This window comes from Sorex fumeus, unplaced genomic scaffold (assembly GCF_029834395.1).
Source record: "Sorex fumeus unplaced genomic scaffold, SorFum_2.1 ptg000131l, whole genome shotgun sequence".
Classification (NCBI taxonomy): domain Eukaryota; kingdom Metazoa; phylum Chordata; class Mammalia; order Eulipotyphla; family Soricidae; genus Sorex; species Sorex fumeus.
In genome coordinates, this window is record NW_026606188.1 from 2,196,298 (window position 1) to 2,216,477 (window position 20,180).

Here is a 20,180-nt window from a genome sequence, read left to right on the forward strand (position 1 = left end):
AAATATAGATTTGACAAGTGAAACATAAATAACCTATTTAGTTCCTTGGTAGCTGAATATATTTTTGTTGTTAACCCAGAGAGATGGCAAAAAAGAAAATCAACTATTTAAGTACCCTGTGGGTAGCCTGCTCAGGAAAATAACAAAACAAAATAAATGGCCATTTTCCTATTGCTCCCTAGTGAAGCTAGGAAGGAATAGTGTTATTTCTTGAGTCTGACAAACTTACTAGATTTCCAGATTACAAAATTATATATGTGTATATCTGTGTTTTTAAAACTATTTTTAGAAAACTCAAAAGAAAATGACTATAGGGTACACAAATTCTCTGTTTACATTAGTGAGAAGGGGAGAGATACTGTATATTAGGGGACTTAAAATTATCACAGATAATTTTATAAAATTTAAATAAAAATATATAAAAACTTTTATAAAAAATTGTAAGTGTACTTTAATTTTTCTTCCTCCACAAAATATAAAATTTTAGATCAGTTATGTAGTCAAGAGATAATTAGAAGTTTCATTGAGTTAAAGTTTCCTGTAAGACAGAATTAATTTTCAGAAAGAATAATTGGAAAAATAGAATAGCTACCTGTGATTTTTGATCTTGAAAAAAACACAATGGCATAAATATCTGCTATAGTAGTCTATATTTTCTTTGGTTAGAGGATTCTAAACTCTGCCACAAATATACTTAACTCCAATTATTATAGGATTATCAACCTTACAACACTAAATCTATTGTATACAAAGACACCTGTTAATCAGTTTCTTTGGTTTTTCTTATACATTGTTTATCTGTGCATAGCTTTTACGATGCATATGCCTTGAAACTATTTGCAAGAGGTAGAAAAGAGCTCTGATGAGAGTAGAAATTTCTATACTTGTAGACTAGCAATTGTGCAATCTTATTTTTCAGAACTTCCATAGCTTCTTGATTTATAAATGAGGAAGCTATATACTAGAGGACTATTCTGGTTTAAACTTCATATGGAGTGTAGCACAGCGGTAGGGCGTTTGCCTTACAAGTGGCCAACATGGCCGACCCGAGTTCGATTCCTCCGCCCCTCTCGGAGAGCCCGGCAAGCTACCGAGAGTATTCGATATGCCAAACACAGTAACAACAAAGTCTCCAATGGAGATGTTACTGGGCCCGCTCGAGCAAATCGACGATCAACGGGAGGGCCTTTACCTTTACCATATTACTAGCCAGGATAATTCTATTTTTTTTTTAATCAAGCTGGTTTTTACCATAAAAGGAATTATCTGTTTACGAGTTTAATATTGGGGCCTAGGTCAGCTTTAGTATAAGAGTCAAGGATTTTGTTGACGATCTCAAAAATTACCTTTTCTGAATTTTTCTGTATGTTCTTTCCTTGGCCTCTATTTCTTTTTTCAGGTCAGCTGTTTTAATGACAATTTAGTTATGATAAAGTTCCAGACTTTCTCATCCTATATTTTCCAAAGGAAAAATGCTTTTCCTTTCTAGTACTTTGAACAAAATCCTCAAATTTAAATTGATGATTTGACCTACCTGACCTGGGCCATATATAGTATTGTATAATACTTCAAGCCTGCTTGAGAAATGCCATTGTTCCTACTTGAGGTCCTGATAGAAATGTAGAGTGAAAAATGCACAAAACTGGCAGATAATTAGCAAAGATAGTTTTTTGATAGAGAAATTGTGTTATTTAGATTTTTCTTGACATTGAAAAGTATTTTTATTTCTATAGTTTAAAATTAGAGATCTTTGTGGGACTAGCCAGATTATTAGAACAGTGGGCAGAGTGCTTCCCTTGCACAGGGCAGACCCAGGTCAGATCCCCAGCAACCCATAGTGGTCCTCAAAGTACAGAGCCAGGACTAAACCCTGAGCACCGCTGGCATGGCCCCAAACAAAAAAATAAAAATAAAAAATATTTGAAAGAGTAGGCTGGAGCGGTAGCACAGCAGTAGGGCGTTTGCCTTACAAGCGGCCAACATGGCCGACCCGAGTTCGATTCCTCCTCCCCTCTCAGAGAGCCCAGCAAGCTACTGAGAGTATCTCGCCTGCACGGCAGAGCCTGGCAAGCTACCTGTGACGTATTCAATATGCCAAACACAGTAATAATTGTCACAATGTTACTGGGCCTGCTCGAGCAAATCGATGAACAACAGGAGGACTGTGACCGTGATTTGAAAGAGTAAAGAAGTAATTGAAAATTTACTGGTAACTTTTAAAATCAACATTCATGATCAAGATAATAATTTATTTCCAAAAAAGTAATTGTATCCAGTAAGACAAATGTAATATGTGAAAATTTAACTGGATCTTAGAAGCTTTTTTTATCATGAATCTTTTTTGAGGGGTTATACACAGCAGTCTTCAGAGCTTACTCCTGTTCCTGTATTCAGTACTGGCAGTGATCAGAATATCATATACCTTAACAGGACAAGTGTCTTACCTCTTGAACTTACCTCCTGAACTCTTACCTCTCTCTCTCTCTGGCTCTTGATGTTTTGTGAATGCTGTAAAATTACTTGTGGGAGCTGGGGAGAAAGTATAGTCAGTTAGGTACTTGCCATGCATGTGTCCAACCCGAGTTCAATCCCCTGCATTCATAGGTCTCCCAAGCACTGCCAGAAGTAATTACAGAAATAATTACTGAGTAAAGAGTCAGGAGTGAGCCTTTAATATCGCTGTGTGTGGCCCAAAAAACAAAATAAAAGTTACTGTGGATGTTCAGGGAAACTTTACTTTGGGTTAAATATTAATTATACAGCTGATTTTGTTTTGGTAGTGGTACAAGTGTGGTTATTTAAGACCTTGGCCTATTTGGTAGAGGAAGATATATTTATATGTAAGTAAATATCTCCCTTAAAAATTGGATCATTGTATAATTGAAACCCAAGCACAAAAATTTGTAAATCTATAACTGTACCTCATGGTGTCTCAGTAATAAAAATTTAAAAAAATATATTTCCTAGAAAATACCTTGATCAATGGGGAAAACAGAACCTAAAATATTTTACTTTTCCACCTTTGTCTAAATGACCTTTCATTTCTTCTTTCCAAAGTTTCTCCCTTAACTAAGCTGTTTAAAGGTGTCTCGGCCCCCTGGTGAATTACTCAGCTTCAATGGGTTTTCCTCCATGTGTTCAGGAGGTTGCATATGTATACAAGTATATACAATAACATGTCTACACATGTTCCTGGTGAATTTCTCCCTAGAATTTCTTATATAACTCCAGTTCATATTTTTTATTTATCCAAACTCTGAAGAATCCACCATGCAGGGTGATTTTTTGCCCCCCCCCCCCCCATACTGGAGTTAAAAAGTTAATACTGGAGTTAAAAAGACATGTTGGAGTTAAAAATGCAATGGAGGAAAGTCTACTTACAGGGAAGAGGAAGAGACTCAGAGGACAGCCTCTGGAAGACCCAGTGAACCAAGATAAGAACTTAGCATATTGCTTTAAGTGTCTAGGACAGTCACTAAAATGTTTTTCTGAGATAGCATTCATTCGTGTCATATTTACTAAGTGCCATTGATATGACAGGTATTATTGTTGAATGAGTTTTTGTAGTCATTAATAATAAAAATCCTTGCCTGACCTAAGGAAACTGCTCCAGCTCCTGTGGAGAGGATGTTTTACATGGGAAGGTACTAGAGGCTGTGAGTTTGGAGAAGTACTCTAAACAGTGCTGTTGAATCATACAGACATTCCAAGAGGGCCACAAGAGAAAATCACATATATGGGAGTACAACAGGTTGGACAGGAGGGTCACAGGAAGTAAAGAAGTTTGGAAAAAGACCATAGTTGATAAAAGTCTAAAAATGACTACAATAACAATTATGGCCAGAAATGTTGGTAGATTAACTTGAATAGAATTTAGGGAAATAATTGTTATCTACATGACAGATTTCCGATGTGCATTCTCTAACACAATACTGGAATATAGTAAATTTTCAAAAATTATAAATATTAGCATTACAGGTCAGGAGAACTGATCTTTTCAAATTTCATTGATTGTGAGGATGAGTAACGAATATCCTTCACTGGTTTCAAAAGAGAGGGACTAAAGTTGCAAATAACCATCTTCTTGTTAACAATAAGTGTTGTATAGGTATGGATAAGAATAGACAAGTTGTCTTCACATAGAAATAGTGATCTCTGAGTGTCATTTGCCTATGGATGAAGGAATGTAATCAAACAAGTAAGAAAAAATAAAGACTGGAGTGATATTATTTATAATCTTCAGTCTTCCTTTAGACCACTGTATGAAATTAACTTTTGCTAAAGTCATATTTGAAGGTTGCACATTTTTCCTCCCCAATACTTGATACATAGTCATTCTAAAATAAATTTGAAGAAAGAAATTGAAGTTTTTAGAAGTTCACATGTATTAGTGATATATCATCTATTAAGTCTGTCTTATATTTGTAAACATATATATATATATATATATATATATATATATAAATCAGCTAAAGCACCTTTATTTCTTGCTTGACTGAAGCCTTAATTTAGACATGCTATAACAGCCTGAATAGAAGCTAATTTCATTCTGTTTGACTATTCTTACAAATGATAAATCTTATTGAAGTCTTATAATTCATTTATGTTTACAAATATATATATATATATATTTTAATTCCAATGGCTCTTGTGGCCAATTTTATCTTTGGATGAAGCAGGTTCTCTTCTGATTTTGCTTACTGAAATATACTACAACCTAAATTGTACAATGAGATAGAGAAATTATGGATACAAATAATTTTAACTGTTATATTACACTACTATTCATAAAAAAAACTCATCTTGTATGGTCTCATGTTTATCTTCTTTTTGTTTTTTCTCTTTTTTCTCTTTCCTGATTTCTCTTCGGAGAATGAGAAATTTTAAATAATAATTTAAAAAATTTATAGTTAAGTCCCAACCAAATTTTTTGTAAAAGAGAAAAAGTAAATCCCACAAAATTTTTGTCAAGTTGAATGTGTCTGAATCGTTTCCTTCTCTTGTCAATTCAGATACACGAAATGACACCAATGTGCTCTTAAATAAAATGTATTATTCTTACACAAATAAATATAGATTTTATAATAATAAATTTCAAAATTGATGATATTTGTAACAGTTCAAAGTACTTTAACCAACGTTCTCACTAATTTTAAAAAGGTACAAGGATATAGTATAGCCTAAATAATTCACTTTAACAGATGTGTAATTTAAGCACTGCATAGTAAGAAAGCCACCTTAAAAATTTACAAGGACATAGCATAGCATTAAATAGTCCTCTGTAATAGATGGAAAATTTGAGCTCTGCATAGTAACAAAGGCATCTAAAGACCATGTCTATATGATAATGAGCATTGAGCTCTAATGTTCAGTTATGTCTCTTTATCTAGGACTGGACTTCTCATATGGTTGACATATAATAGTCTCAGTAGGTATCAAAATGGTAAATGTTTAATAGGTAAAATTTTATCCAAACTATTAGGAAATAAAAATTAGGCTTATAGGAGTTATATAGAAACAATATTCTGAATGGGAAATTAATTATTGTTTTAAGAGTCTAAAATGAACAATAATAAGAATCATATTAGACATTTGAATTTAAGCCATTAAGACAGAATGGTTATCAAATTAAAGACATATATTAAATTTCATCATTAACATTTATGAAAGCTCAATTTTTCTGGAAATCAGCTAAAGCACCTTTATTTCTTGCTTGACTGAAGCCTTAATTTAGACATGCTATAACAGCCTGAATAGAAGCTAATTTCATTCTGTTTGACTATTCTTACAAATATAGCACAGCGGTAGGGCGTTCGCCTTACAAGCGGCCAACATGGCCAACCCGAGTTCGATTCCTCTGCCCCTCTCGGAGAGCCCGGCAAGCTACCGAGAGTATTCGATATGCCAAACACAGTAACAACAAAGTCTCCAATGGAGACGTTACTGGGCCCGCTCGAGCAAATCGACGATCAACGGGAGGGCCTTTACCTTTACCTTTTATCTAAACATATATTTTCTTAATATCAGTCCTTTCAATGAAGATAGTGGTGATTATAGAGATGAATTTGTAAGTTAGAGAAAACTGTTTGTTGTTAGTAAACAGGCAGCCCACTGAAATTAGGACTTTGTAAAGAAGGTTAATTTACAAGAATGTAAAGAAAGTATAGGAAAGTCATCTTTCATCCTTTACAGTTCTTTATTGATAGACACAAACTTGAAGTTAGTAATATCAGGCTCCAAGAGGAATGGTCAGAGTATAAAAGAGTAGAATTGGATTTGGTGATACAAAATGATGGTATGATGAAATATAAAAGCTAACTGCTAACTTTGAATATTTGCTCTCCATTCAATATTGTGTAGATTTTATAACCATCAAGTTACTTGATGTCATGAGTAACCTATGAATTCAATGTTCTTCCATTATACAGATGAAGAATTTAAAGATTTGACAGAATCTTTTAATCTAGTAAAATTTTTATAGGTAAGTTTATGATTATTATCTATACTGATAACTGAATCCTTAAAGCCAAAGGAAAAATAAATCAATGACATGGAAAATTTGAAATTAAGAAACCAGTCATAATTATTCTTCCTTTCAATGCAGTTATGCTACTAAATTTTAGAAGAGAGTAAGACAAGGAGCTCTGCCTGATGAACATAGCAAGTTTAGAGGAATTGGATAGAAATTGGATAGTCATGCAGACTGTTAGGCATGCAGTCCTTAAATCCCAACCCTTATGGTATTAAAAAGAAGAACCTTCACTAATGAATGAAAGACATGATGAGTTGTGAACACCACATTTACATTGATATGGCAATGGTTGGAGAATATGAGCTTTCTTCTTTTTTCATTTGCAACATTCAATATACTTCCATACCTCTTTTGTAAGCAATTGGTATAATCATGTTTCAAGGGATGTCTTCATTTGGAGATTTATTAAAGGTTGGACTAAGAAAGCATGGAAATGTTTTTTGTGGCACTTTTCCAAAGCTATAAAATATTTGAAATAGACTTTTATACCAAAAAGTGTTTTCTAAGTTCATCTCCCTACTGCTTTGTTGTCATGGTCATTTGTATTTTCCTCTGCCACTTAACAAGGGAAACAAAATTCAGTTAAGGCATTGGTAATCTGCACATATTAATGTGGAAACTAGATTACTCCTTTTATCTTATATTTCACTGTAGCTGGAGCTGGGCTGGAGCGATAGCACAGCGGGTAGGGCGTTCACCTTACAAGCTGCCAACATGGCCGACCCGAGTTCAATTCCTCCGCCCCTCTCGGAGAGCCCGGCAAGCTACCGAGAGTATTCGATATGCCAGACACAGTAACAACACACTCTCCAATGGAGACGTTACTGGGCCCGCTCGAGGAAATCGACGATCAACGGGAGGGCCTTTACCTTTACCTTTACCTTTCACTGTAGCAATGTCTTGTCCTCCCATTATTCATCAATTAGCTCGAGAGGACCCGGTAACATCTCCGTTATGAGACTTGTTGTTACTGTGTTTGGCACATTGAATACATCACAGGTAGCTTTCCAGGCTTTGCCATGCGGGCAAGATACTCTTGGTTGCTTGCTGGACTCTCCGAGAGGGGCAGAAGAATTGAACTCACGTCGGCCATGTCAGCTGCGTGCAAGGCAAATGCCCTACTGCTGTGCTATCACTCCAACCCCTTCATACTACTAGGATAAATGAAGTGGATACCCAAAATAGCTCAATAGGGTGCAAAACTGACTTGTTTTTAAAGGAGAGAGATGAAACATTACCTAAGATATGTAGCTCTAAATTACCACTCTAGAAACTTTATTAAAAGTTTGCTCTTAACTAAAGTCCCCATGATGTTTTATATGAGCAAATAGCAGGAAATATTTTAGCAAAGAAATAGTGACCAAGGTACTTAAAGGACAGTACCAACTTCTTTAAGCCAGTTGCTCAAGTACTTTGAGATTCATGATCAAAAAATAAGAAATAATAGAGCATTTGCTGTACCCATGTTAGGCTAATGTATGTAACACACACAACTGTATGTGTATGTGTTTATATATAGATATGTGTGTATATACACACATATATAATGTGTTTTTCTTTTCAAACAATGGAAAAATAAATATTTAAGGATTTGCTGGAGCTGGAGCAATAGCACAGTGGGTAGGGTGTTTGCCTTGCACGCGGCCAACCCGGGTTCAATTCCCAGCGTTCCATATGTCTCCTGAGCACTGCCAGAGGTGATTCCTGAGCGCAGAGCCAGGAGTAACCTCTGTGCATCGCTGTGTGTGACCCAAAAAGCAAAAAAAAAAAAAAAGAATTTTCTGAGGGGCCAAAATTAGAGCACAGCCAGAAGGGTACTTACCTTGAATGTAGCCAACCTGGCACCTCATAACGGTGCCCTGACCTCGCCAGAAGGGATCCCTGAATACAGAGTCAGGAGAAAGTCTTAAACACAGCTAGATGTAGCTCCCTGAAAACAAGCAAAAAATAATTTTTGAAGACCTATGAAAAATTTGAAGGAGGTTTTTTAAATACCCATATATATGTTCTTGCAATCCAGTCATTGTAGGTATTTTTCTGTTTATTTTGCAACCTGAAAACATGTTGACCATATCATCACATAAATATTTGTCTAGTTTAGTGCTTTCAAGATCAAATAGAATTCCTTGTATGCTTTTTTTATTGATAAAACATTTTTGTTGAACTCCATGGAGAAATATAGACCATAAAAGGAATGATTGCTTGCTGGAATTATGCCTCAGGGATACGTAGCTCTTTATGAACCTCTTATATTTTACCAGATAAACAACAAACCCACATTCCCATTTTAAAAATAGTCTATATGAGTAGAATAAACACATAAAATTTTCTAATCTCTTTTTTCTCCCTACTTTTGGGATTTATGCCTTTGCTAGTAACTTTCAATTCTTAAAGAATTAATGTGCACGGGGCTGTCCTCAGCCATCTCTAAGGTTTTTTTGGTTTCTTCTAGAACATGTGCTCAATCTTTCATGTACCCAATGAGTCTTCATAGATTAGAAACAAATCAAAACAACTCAATGATTTATGGAAACCAGATGCTAGTTTTCAGCTTTTTTCGCATTCTAGCCTCAGTGTCACCAAGCATTACTGGCACAATGGCTTTCGTTCTGGTGATGATTTCAATCAAATTTCAGACTGTGACTATGGATCAGAGTTCTTAAAAAATCTGTGATTTATTATTTAAAAGATTGCATGAAGAGCATCACTGCTTTCCTGTTGAAAGCATCTGTTAGAAAGCACAAATGTAGTTTCTCATTGTTGGCTTCCTGAGTATCAGAGAGTTGATTATTTAACTAATGACTTGGGAAAATGGGCTCTTGCCACAATCTGGTCACAAAATGAAGGTTTTATATTCATTACTTAAAGTACTCTGAGAAGAATTTGGGAATGCAATATTGATTTATAATCATGGTGTCAAAAAAACCCCTTTAATAATAGCGATATGTAGATTTTTTGTATTAAATGTATATATTGGTGTATGCATTTATATAATTGGAACATTGTATGACTGAAACCCAATCATGAACAACTTTATATCTGTGTGTCTCACAGTAATTCAGTAAAAAAAATTTTTAATGAATTTATACATTAGGAAGCCACTTTACATTCTTAAATACCACTAAGAACAGATTTATGTGGGTTTTTTTTCTAAAATAGTCATTTGAAGTTTCCAGAGATACAAAAGTTGTAAATTTACATGAGAGGATGTAAACAATGAAGGAGATTGATTTTTCCAAGTATGAAATTACCCCAGTACAGATCACAGATCACAGATCATCCTGTTATTCGTCGATTGCCTCGAGCAGGCCCCAGTAACGTCTCCTTCATCCTAGCCCTGAGATTATATTCAAGGATCTTTAGGAGAATGAGACCCATCATTGTTACTGGTATTTGGCATATTGGGTACGCCACGGGGAGTTTGCCAGATTCTGCCGTGTGGGCAGGCTACATTCGGTAGCCTGCCAGTTTGTCAAAGTAGGAATGATATGTCATAATAAGATGTCGCGCGGCCGCAAATGCGGTTCCGGGAGCTGGTTTTTATAGTCTCAGAGTCTTGGCCGCTGATGGGTTTACATGGCGCCAGGGGGCCAGTTGGTGGTTGTGGCCCCCGCCTACTGGAATTTGGAGGATCTGGGTGGAGGATGCTCGACTCCAATCCGAGTAGGCTTGGAGATCTCGGCCCCGGAACCCACGTGGCTTTGTCCCTCTGCCGGTACCTTCAGGTGTGCGGAGAGTGGTCTCAGCATGGTGGTGGCTGGTCCTGGAGGTCTTCGGCTGCCAGGGCCCTGGCCAGGGCGGGGAGGAAAGCTCAACCTGCTCCCCTCCAAGGGGCCCCGGCGAAGAATAGCCAGGCGCGGGGGCAGGAGACTACGCTCTTCTCCTCCGGGAGCTGGTTTTTATAGTCTCTTATAGTCTCTGAGACTGAGACCCCAGTACACTAGAACTGAATCATCAGCAGGCACCATCCTATACAATATATTGTTTCTATTGCTGTGGAAGCAGCCTAGAAGATTCCTTGTTTCCACACATAGATTTTTGTGAGGTAAAAGTGAAGCAGAACTAACTTCCCATTCCCCAGGAAATTGCAATATACCTGGATATTCTTAATATTTCATAATATTTTATGAAATAGTTTTCCAAACATGTGATTGTATATTTCTTTGTCTGCAGATTGTTTTGTTTTCGGCTCCCCAGTTCCTAAAGTAGATGACATTCAATCCTACCAAACATGGCATCTTATGAGCTCACCTGAGACACGGGTTTGAAACTGCCTCTACCTAGCCAAACCCCAGAGTGAGGGTGAGGCGTTCTCCTAATGTAATGAGGGGCCGAAGAACAGGCGCAGGTGGTGATGGGATTTGCTCTCACAACTTCAACTACCTGAAGTGAATCAACAAATGATCCCTCAGTACATTTAAGAAATATTTACAGTCAAAATCAAAGTTACTGCTAGTTTTAAATTGTTTCATATGAAAGAAAACCTGACTTGCAGTAACCTGGAGGTCATTGTTACTATCTGTATTTTACAGGTGAGGAAACATGAGCACTGAACTTAAGAAAATTTTCTTAATACATTGATTGTATAATATTTTTACATGATAGATTCAGAATATAATATAGACGTGGCGAGAATTAAAGTCCAGGTTTTCTTCATCAGTAAATCTTATTTCTTGATTCTATCTCATTAAGGGTAGAGAGGGGTGCAGCAGGGTGATACCATTTCACCGAAACTCTTCAGTGTCACCCTCGAGAACATCATGCGACGACTGGAATGGGAAGGAATGGGAGTGAAGATAGATGGTCGGCAACTACACCACCTCCGCTTTGCTGATGGCATCGTTCTAATAACACCAAACATCAATCAAGCGGCACAAATGCTGGCCGACTTTGACCGTGAGTGTGGAAAGGTCAGACTACAGCTGAATCTTACGAAGACAATGTTTATGAGAAACAGCCTCGTTCCTGACGCCCCATTTGCTCTCAACGGAATGACCATCTCCAAATGCAACAGCTATGTGTACCTAGGTCGAGAGGTCAACATGACAAATGACCTGGCACCCGAGCTGCGCAGGAGGATGAGAGCAGCTTGGAACGCCTTCAAGAACGTTGAAGAAATATCTAAGAGGATGAAGAACCTCCAGTTCCGGGCACATCACTTTGATTCCACTGTTCTTCCTGTATTAACACATGCCTCAGAGACCTGGGCCCTACGCAAACAAGATGAGAACTCTATTCAGGTCTCCCAAAGAAAATAGAAAGAGCTATGCTTGGAATATCACGTTTCACTCAAATGAGAGAAAGAATCCGGAGTTCTGACATCCATCAACGATCAAGAATCAGGGACACTGTCTCATTTGCAAAGGTGTCGAAAATCAGATGGACTGGTCACGTAATGAGATTTAAAGACGACCGCTGGACTAGAGCTGTTCCCGACTGGATTCCACGGGATGTCAAAAGACCGCGTGGCCGCCCACCTACCAGATAGTCAGACTTCTTCTTCAAGATCATGAACGATCGGTTTGAGGCCCTTCATGTTCCCAGAGTGAACAGATGCCATTGGGCTACACTAGCACGCGACAGGGACAAATGGAGACGTTACCGGCGCCTACTCGAGCAAATCGACGACTAACGGGAAGTTAAGTGATTAAGTGATTAAGTGATCTCATTAAAAAGTACCGAGAGTATCTTGCCCGCATGGCAGAGCCTGGCAAGCTACCCGTGATGTATTCAATATGCCAAACACAGTAACAACAAGTCTCACGAAGGAGATGTTACTGGGCCCGCTCGAGCAAATCAATGAATAACAGGAGGACCATGACCATGACTGACTGACTATCTTGAAGTATTTATGATAGACATAATTTTAATAATAATATCAATTTAAATTTTAAATTTTAAATTATAAAATTAATTTAAACTTAAAAATATTCATAATGTGTATTTATAGTACATTTCAAGAAATTAAAATATATTGTTAATATAAACAAACAAATAAAAGGAAAGTAAACAAAATTAAAAATAATAACACATCTTTGATATGTAGATACCAGGTACCACATTAGACAATTTTTTTTATATTTTTTTTTTCTTTCCTTAGGAATAAGGAATAAGGCCCTCCCATTGATCGTCGATTTGCTCGAGCGGGCCCAGTAACGTCTCCATTGGAGACTTTGTTGTTACTGTGTCTGGCATATCGAATACTCTCGGTAGCTTGCCGGGCTCTCCGAGAGGGGCGGAGGAATCGAACTGGGGTCGGCCATGTTGGCCGCTTGTAAGGCGAACGCCCTACCCGCTGTGCTATCTTTCCTTTTATTTATTTATTGAATCACTGTGGGAAAAGTTACAAAGCTTTGAAGATTAAGTCTCAGTCACACAATGATCAAACACCTTTCCCTTCACCAGTACTTATTTTTCACCACCAAGAACCCCAATATACCCCCCTCCCACACCTCCCAATGCCAGTGAGGCAGATGATTTCCACTTAACTCTCTCTCTACTTTGATTACATTCATTATTTTGACAAAAGATGCACCATTATTGTTTAAAATTTTCCCCAACAATCAGAACTGCTGAAAATGCGTTGTGAAATAATGTGTTTTCTATAGCTGGTTATGAGAACCATATGATGCGATAGCAGCTGTGCAATTTTGGATTTCTGATATTTTACTAGGTAAGTCTGGAGGGATTTCTGCATAGAGCCAAATAATTACGAGATTGGTTTCTGTGCGTCTGGTGTTATGGCCATACCGAAGAGCCGCTCTTAGGGGGCAACTCGTGACTTCGGTAGGGCGTGAAGGAAGAGACTTTACCACCCCCCTTCCCATGAGACTGCAGTTGTCCCGTCATAGCCGGCTCATACCTGGCTTTTCAATAAGCTCTGAGGCGGCGGACACCTCTCTCCTGAGGGTGGGGGTCGAAGGCGGAAGGGAGCAACACCCTTTCCCTCTGGGGGAGGCCTGGCACCATAGTTTAACGCATAATGCATAGTCCATTCACTTTTCTGTCGCAAGCTGCCAGGCTCTGGATTAAGTCCTTTTGCCTCTGGAGACATGGCATGTTACTTATGATTAATTTTAGGGTCATTGAATTACACAACTACAAAGACATTGACCAGAAGTATCATATAGGCAACTGTGTAATTTATGTGCATGGTATTTCAGTAAAGGACATATTTCCAAATCTTCTTATTCCTGAACAAACTAGTAGGCTATTTCTCTTAATTCACAATATATTTTCAATCTTGTAAATTTCAGTATATATTAAAACATTTCAAAAGAAATTTTGTGCCTAGGTCAAATGGAGTTTTATTCAAGTACTTATAATTTAAAAATAGGTTTTCTACTTAAGTGACTATTTGGGGGGTTCAAACATTGTAAGGGATGCTTTGTTTCTTTGAGTGAAAGTTTCTGGTGAATTTCAGAAGGAAAAGAGCCTCTAGCCCTTACACACTTTAAAAGAAATATTTAATGTCAATATAGTACTCAGAAAACCTTGGGATTAAACAAAGGCACCTTTCAAGATAGCAGAATCATTGTTGAGAGCTGCTATAAGTTTCCCAAAGATTCCACCCTAAATTTAATCTTGCCTCTATGTGAATCTATGGTTTTATCTTTGAGGTGTATGATATCATTATTATTTGGGTAATAAAAAATACAGGTCAGCTATCATGTTCTTAGACAAAAGCATCTTTGCTGAGGCTTTCTATGTTTAAAGTAACATCTCCTGGAGATTAATCACATAGAGGCAAAAGGTGAAGTGATGAAAGAAATGTGATACTGATCTCATTCTATTACTTGCAGACTTAAACACAGTGATACATGGATGCTCTAGAAGAAAAAAATAACAACTATTATTTATATCTAAGTTGCTCTGGGACACTTCAAAATTCATACCAGGGATGTCTCATTAAGTTCATGCTAACCTACAATAAAGCTAAAAATATTTTTTTGCTTCAGGCATTTCTTAAGCCTTGCTGCAAAGGGACAGAATGGCAGGTGTTTTCCTTCGGTTTCCTTCTATTTCTGCCCCAAACATAGTCCAAAAATCATTCTTACTTGAATTAAAACCCTGAAAATAAACAAGGAAGATATGTATCCTTGCCTTCGTTTTCAATTGTTTTCTTATATTCATTTACTAGGTATTTGATTTATATATGAATTCACAAATAATCTGACCTATTATTAGAGATCTGTCAGAAATTATTTTTACAGTGTTCATACCTATGTGTTGTTTGAACTTCGAGAATTTCAGCTCTTATGTAATGCAAAATTGTTATCAACATTGTTTTCTTTTAGAAAAAATGGATGGTAAAAATTAGAAACAGACTGCATGTACTCAAATAAGTCTAAGGTAGACCAAAGTTTATTTCCTCCCAACCAAAGTTTTTGATGACTATTAAATATTAAGGGATGAGATGGGAGAAAATTTTCTTCCACCTGGGAGAAATGTTGAAATAAGTGTTTTCTGTTCAAACATTCTATCTCTTCATACCAATGACAGGTAATTTTCATAGAAAATTGCTGTTCCTCTCTTTTCCAACCTAATATCCCTTTGAAAAATAGAGCTTTGTCTGAAAAATGTATATATTTCTTAAGTAAAAATAATACTCACCAATTGATCCAAGTAACTTACTTCCACTAAATTGAATTTCAGAAGAAAAATGAGATAAATGGTAAAATAGAGTGGTCTTTTATAAATTAGTACTTTCTTAATTGCAATTAAGCAAAACGTAAAATTGAACTAAGAGAAGGTAAATCAGTACCCCAATCCTTTATTTTATTCTCCCATAATTCTCAAAAAATTACCAAATACCAAATAAACGGTAAGATCTAAAGTGATTTGTTTAAGCAACTGACACATTTTCTCTGAGTAATTTAGAGATGGCTTTTGATCTCAGTGCTATGGATGTAAGTGAATTTAGAGGACAAAATCAAATGGGTTATCACAATCACAATCACAAATCATCCTGTTATTCGTCGATTGCCTCGAGCAGGCCCCAGTAACGTCTCCTTCATCCTAGCCCTGAGATTATATTCAAGGCTCTTTAGGAGAATGAGATCCATCATTGTTACTGGTATTTGGCATATTGGGTACGCCAAGGGGAGTTTGCCAGACTTTGCCCTGTGGGCAGGCTACATTCCGTAACCTGCCAGTTTGTCCAGAGTAGGAATGAGATAATAAGATGTTATAATAAGATGTCACACGGGTTATACTGGAGTGAAAAATATTTGCTAACTTTAGATTTAAAAATTAACAATAACATGTCCTTTGAAATGTTCCTCTTTGAACGAGGGTTATCCCTCTAAAATATGTCTTGAGTTAGCCATGTTTCCAATAAATTTTTAAAAAATTGAATGTTGTTAATTGCAGATAGTGGGGCAGAAAGTATTAGTAGTTTCTCTCCATCTTGGTTTACTTCCCCTGGGAAAACCTGCTACTCAGAAGCTGTGCAATGAGCTCTATTGGAAGGTCCATGCAGTAAAAAACAGAGACCTTCTGTCAGCATTCATAAAACAGGACGGCTCTCTGGATTCTTCCTTTAGCATATCTTTCCATTTCTTTTCAATTTATACGGTCATGGGCTGGAGCGATAGCACAGCGGGTAGGGCGTTCGCCTTACACGCAGCCAACATGGCCGACCTGAGTTCAATTCCTCCGCCCCTCTCGGAGAGCCCGGCAAGCTACCGAGAGTATTCGATATGCCAGACACAGTAACAACAAAGTCTCCAATGGAGACGTTACTGGGCCCGCTCGAGCAAATCGACGATCAACGGGAGGGCCTTTACCTTTTTACCTTTACGGTCATGATCCTCCCGTTGTTCATCGATTTGCTTGAGCAGGCCCAGTAACGTCTCCATCGTGAGACTTGTTGTTACTGTGTTTGGCATATTGAATATGTCACAGGTATTCAATTTATACAGAACACTTAGTATTTCTTTCAGATTTATGTATGAGCTTTCGATAATTTCTTTATAGACATGACACCATCTTTCCTTTAATGTTAAAGTAATGGTTGATGAAGTTCCAGGATCTTGATACCAATTCTATGGAGAATAAGGAATCTCTAATTGTGACATCACTGTTGACCAGGTATGTGATGGTGAGGCTATTTGATATGACCTTGTCATTGAAAAGTCACTGGTATCTTTAAACTTCATTTTATTTTTTAAAGACAGGTGGCTTATTCTTCCAGTATAAGCTTCTATTGTTTTTTTTTGCTTTTTAGGTCACACTCGGCGGTGCTCAGGGGTTGCTCCTGGCTATGAATTCAGGAATTACTACTGTCTGTGCTCAGGGTACCATATGGGATGCCGGGAATCAAATCTGGGTTGACCTCGTGCAAGGCAAAAGCCCTACCTGCTGTGCTATAGCTCCAGCCCCTAAGCTTCTATATTTCAAACCGGATGGGTTAATGTCTCAATCAGTGTAATCTGCCAAATTATAAAGTGTAGAAAATCATAAAATTCATAATGACAGATGCAGAAAAAGCATTTTAAAAATGCTTCTACTAACAATTATAAAAAAATTTAAACAAAGAATAGCAGAGAAAAAACATATCAATTTGTATATTATCATATGAAAATTCATTTGTTAATGACAAAATTTAATTGTCTTAGGGCTTTGGATACAATTTAAATATTTTAAATCATGTGGTTATAATACTTTAAATTCTTTAAAGCATTTGGATATGAATCAAGTATTTTAAATCATATGGATTAAACTATATTAAAATAATGTTATATAACCCTTTACAGTTTACTGATAACTTTCATATATATTTTTATATAAAATAACTGAAGTTGAGTTGTATTATACCAAATAATTTCTGGTGCATAGCTTCATGTCTCTAAGTTCAGAGGACTCACCCATTACCAAAGTCTCAGTGCCACCAAAAAAAACGCTCTCTACCTTCTCCATTCAGTTCTTTTTTCTCTCTGGTAATATCCAGAAAATTTCATGAAGCCTAGCAGCAGTGGGTCAGTTTGCTATAGTTTTTGATATTCCACAAATGAGTCAGACTATTCTATAATTTTATTTCTTTGAAAATCTTAAGTTCCATCCATTTTTGTCTGAAATGAATCATTTACTCTATTTTAACAAGGTAATTTTCCATTTAATATAGACCTATTCAATGTGGGTATATTTGTAGTAATACACTCACAGTAAAACTTCATTAGACAGTCTTAGTTGATGAGCAGTTAAGTAGATTCTGTGGTCTGGGCTATTTGCAAATAATACTCCTATGATTATTTACAAGGATGCAAATACCTTTTCAAATTCGTGTTTTCATATTCTTTGTAGGAGTTCCATATTTATCTTTTTAAGAACTATTCCAATTCCCACCAGTTTACATTCCAAGAAACGGTATCCCAGAATTCCTTCTTTCTCACATCCTGATACTTGCTTCCAACCTGTTTTGCATAAACCTGTTTATTACTGGTATAAACTGATATTTCATTGTGCATCTACTGTGCATTTCTCTAGTAAGATGTTGAACATTTTTTACATCTGCCTGTAATATGCCATATTTTTATCTTCTTTGGAAAAGATTTCATTCAGGGCTGGAGAGATAGTACTTGCCTTTCCCTTGGCCTACCCTGAGTCAACAATCTTTGGCATCCCCAAGCACCACCAGTAATATAATTCCTGAATGCATAAGCAGAAGTAAGCCCTGAACATTGCCAAATGTGTCCAAAAACAAAAACAAAAAATGCTTTCACTTAGGTATTTGGCAAATTTTTGTTGGGTTGCTTTATTTTTGTTGTGAAGTTGTATGAGTTTATATAGTTTGAACATGAATCTGTTATCACACAAATTTTGCTTCCCAAGAGCTAGTTTGCATCTCTTGTTTTTGTGTAAGTTTCTTTTATGGCTGGCCTAAAGGCCTAGACATTAATGTTCATTTGTAGTAAGACATAAATATTTAAAGACTATTACAATTTTAGCCAATAGAAATTACTATTTTAATAAATGACAATTTTTGTACCTTTAATATAGATAGGACTCACTGTGTTCAGGGTTAAAGAAATTAGACAGCTATTTCCTACTCTCAAGATGTGAACATCTGAGCTCTCTTGGAATTTTAGCCTTTGCTTGTGGAGAATCTTTCAAAGCATACACGGTATGTCTAGTGATGTGGAATTGAGCCTCAGGAGAGACCTAAGCAGTCAACCTGCATTATTCCAAACCTCTCCAAGAACTCTGGTTTTCTTTAGGAGGGACATACCTGGAAGTGCACAAAGTTTCATCTTGGCTCCGTGCACAGGGCTCACTCCTGGCAGGCTCAGAGTATCATTCAGGATGTCTGGAATCAAATCCAGGTCAGCCAAAAGCAAGGCTGGTGACCTACCCACTTCACTATTACTTTGCCCCCTCTGTGAAAACTGAATATGTCACAGGAATGGAGAATCTGTTCTGTTCTAATACTTCCTATGCCTGCGAAGTTCTGAGAATTATGTAAAGATTGTGATTAAATGAGGTCTGCAACCTATTATATAAGAAAGGACTGGAAGTCTATTTCAAACAAGCATTCCAGTCATATTTACGGTCAGATCAGTTTTTCAAAATCCACTGCCTTTTATTGGGCTGGAGTGATAGCACAGTGGTAGGGCGTTTGCCTTGCGTGCAGCCAGCCCGGCTGAGCCGGGTTTGATTCCTCTGCCCCTCTCGGAGAGCTACTGAGAGTATTCAATATGCCAAACACAGTAACAAAAAGTCTCACAATGGAGACGTTACTGGGCCCACTTGAACAAATCGATGAACAACGGGAGGACAGGACAGACAGGACTAACTTTTATTAAAAGTGAAATAAAAATAATCTGTTGAATCTATTTGCTTAAAGATGTTAAAAATATAACTTCATACCAGTGACACAGGCATGCTTTAAAAAGAAAAAAATCAACTCTTCTTGGTATCAGACGTACGGACAAAGGAGCACTCATCCCCTGCTGGTGGGGATGTCAACTGGTTCAAGCTCACTGGAGAACAATATACACACCTCAAAAGCTGAAAATTGAGCTTCCATATGACTCAGCAACTCCACCTCTTAGCATCTGCTCCAAGGTTCTAAAAGACATTTTGAAAAGACATTTGCACTCCTATATTCATTACACTACTATTTACTATAGCCAAAATCTGAAAAAAACCTAAGTATCCAGGTCACGGTCCTCCCGTTGTTCATCGATTTGCTCGAGCGGGCCCAGTAAAGTGTCCATCATGAGACTTGTTACTGTGTTTGGCATATCGAATACATCACGGGTAGCTTGCCAGGCTCTGCCGTGTGGGCGAGATGATACTCTTGGTAGCTTGCCAGGCTCTTCGAGAGGGACAGAGGAATCGAACTCATGTCGGCCATGTTGGCCAAGTATCCAGGTATTCAGTAACAAATACTAAATAAAGAAATTAGTGTGTATACACATATATTATATATATATAATATATTTGTGTGGGGGCTGGAGCGATAGCACAGTGGGTAGGGCATTTGCTTTGCATGCTTCTGACACGGGTTCTATTCCTAGCATCTCATATCGTCCCCCAAGCACCGTCAGGAGTAATTCCTGAGTTCATGAGCCAGGAGTAACCCCTGTCCATCGCTGGGTGTGACCCAAAGAGCAAAACAAAAATATATATATGTGTGTGTGTGTTA